General features: G+C 65.3%; 1 protein-coding gene across 1 annotated transcript in view; it reads left to right on the top strand.

The window, feature by feature from the left end:
* The window catches only part of ENPP7 (ectonucleotide pyrophosphatase/phosphodiesterase 7), a 53552-nt gene that overhangs the window by 416 nt on the left and 50678 nt on the right, over window positions 1–2458 (top strand). The window lies entirely within an intron of this gene.

Here is a 2458-nt window from a genome sequence, read left to right on the forward strand (position 1 = left end):
GCAGAGCTGCAGCAGCGCATGTATCTGCAGCCAGTGGGTTCTGCAGCAGCAGCACGCAGAGCTGCAGCAGCGCATGTATGTGCAGCCAGTGGGTTCTGCAGCAGCAGCATGCAGAGCCACTGCAGCGGTGCCAGGATCTGCAGCCAGCAGGATGCACGGCAGCCGCACGCAGAGCTGCAGTGGTGCAAGCCCATGTGTGCAGGGCGCTGGCACAGGCCCGCTCCTCTCGCCCGCCTGCGCCGCACCCCGTGCCACGCTCGGTGCCACAGGGGCTCCAGTGGGACAGGAGCTGCGCGAGCCGGGGACGGCGCCGCTCAGACGGGACCGGCTGCAAGCGGCACCCGGGGCCAGGACAGCAGGAGCTCGGCCGGGGCCGGGGCTGCGGGTGCCGCTCTTGGCAGCGCCTGCTGCGGAGCGGCCCAGATTGCGCCGTGGTGCTCGGCCCCAAGGGGGTTTTATGCGAAATGACACACAATATAAATGACTGTTGTAAACAGAGAGTTTAATAAAGGGCTGCGTGCGAATTTACAGCCTCCCCAAGGATAATTAAAATTATTTATCTACTTACCTAGCTAGCCACCGGAGCAGTCTATTAATTATTATCTATTATAGCCGGCTGCTTTGCATGCTGCTGGGTGCAGCCCAGGAGCTGCAGTGGGGCCGCGCGCTCTGGCCGATGCCGCTCGCCCGCCCGTGTGCTCCGGGCTGCAACGCCTGGCACGGAGGCGTGCGGCTCCTTCCTGTTGCTCAATATTGCTGCCGTTTATCGGCTCCATAAACCCCTTGGATGCTGCCAGGATGTCCAGCTTGGCTGCGAGGCCCCGGCTGCACGGGGGCGCTGCATTGGTGCTGCACTGGGGCTGCACCGCTGCAAAGCTTGTCAGGAGCAGAGGCTGCAGCAGGTTGCGGCCACAGTGCCCGGGGAGCTGTCAGCTCCCACCAGCGCAGCCATTAATCACGGCAGCAATTGCAGGGCTGCCCCGCACGGCTCCGTGGCACGGACGCGGCGGTGAGCACCGAGCTGCAGCCCCTTGCAGCTGCAGCAGCACCTGCAGCCCCTTGCAGCGGCTGCGCCACCCGGGAGGCTGCAGGGCCGCCCCGCGGCTGCTCCAAGCGCTGACCCCAAGGGTATTTACGGTCCGTTCGCTCCCAGATCCCGGCTGGCGGCGGGGCCGCTTGCGCTGCGTTACGGGGAGCTTGGGCAGCACCGCCGTCATGTCCAGCTTGCAGGCTGCAGAGGAGCCGCCCGCGGGACACTGCAGCCGCTTGCAGGACAGCGCGGCCAGGAGCGCCGCTCCAGCTGTCCTGGAAACCCACCACGTTCCTCCTCACTGCTGGGGTGGCCGCCGGGGACCCCCTGGTGCCGCTCCCCACACCCTGCGCCGTCCCGTGCGCCCACAGGTGACGAGCACAGCGACGTCGATGCCCCTTGGCTCACCCAGCGCCAGCCCCGTGGGGCCTCTGCCCCAGGCGGTGCCTTCGCTACTGCCGTCCTGTCGATCAAGCTCTGACAGACTGCGGGAATCATTCAAAACGGTGCCCGAGGGCGCTGCGGAGCTCCCGGCCGGAGCCGAGCGCTGCAGCCGCAGCAGGTGGGATGCGGTGGCCCCGGGCACAGCGGAGACCGCAGCGCAGCCCCACGCACGAACCCCGGCGCTTTAAACAAGGCTCCAAAACACTGAAACTCGGCATTGAAGATGCTCGCAGCAAGCACAGCCTTCCCATTGCAGCACAGCCGGGATCAGCCCCTGGCCAGGCCTGCATCCAGCAGGGATACGGGGACACGGGGACAGCCCAGCGCAGCCTGCTCCCAGCTGCCAGGCAGGATTACATGCAATGGAACCCGTGCGCTTCCCTGCCCTCCTTGTGCATCCCAGGTTTCGGGCCCTTGCTTTATCAGTTTTTATCCTGTATAATATTCATCACGCTGGTTTATTTATGGGGCCCCTCTTCGGGAAGGGATTTTTCAGGCCTGGTGAATAAAACATCAGTGTTCGCTGCTTGTCGGAGCGAATGCGGCTCCTCTGATGTCAGCCTGACTAACGGCCTTTGCTTTTCTCCAACGACTGCACTTTGAGGGAAATTTATTTGTATTTGGGTCCGTGCTGGTTGGGGAGATGCGAATTCTGCTCCCTGCAGAATAAATGAAGCCGGCTTTGCGGGAAGTGGCGGGAAGGGGAGCGGAAGGGCTGGGCCGGGCGCTGCATCCCGGGGACAGCTCCATGCGGCCGCGGCGCCGGAGAGCCCGATCGAGCCCCGTGCGGCACCGGGAGCCGCCGGCTCCACGCTGGGAGCGGAGGGTCTGCAGAGCCTGGGATGCCAAAGCTGCCGTGCCAGCGGCTCCTGCCCTGCGGCGCCTGGGAGCAGGGCCATGCGCTCCCTCCCGCTTCCCGCGATTCCCTGGGAAGTGCACACGGGATCAGGGCCATGCGCTCCCTCCCGCTTCCCGGGATTCCCT

This window comes from Nothoprocta perdicaria, unplaced genomic scaffold, assembly GCF_003342845.1.
Source record: "Nothoprocta perdicaria isolate Ctin4 unplaced genomic scaffold, notPer1 scaffold_187, whole genome shotgun sequence".
Taxonomy (NCBI): domain Eukaryota; kingdom Metazoa; phylum Chordata; class Aves; order Tinamiformes; family Tinamidae; genus Nothoprocta; species Nothoprocta perdicaria.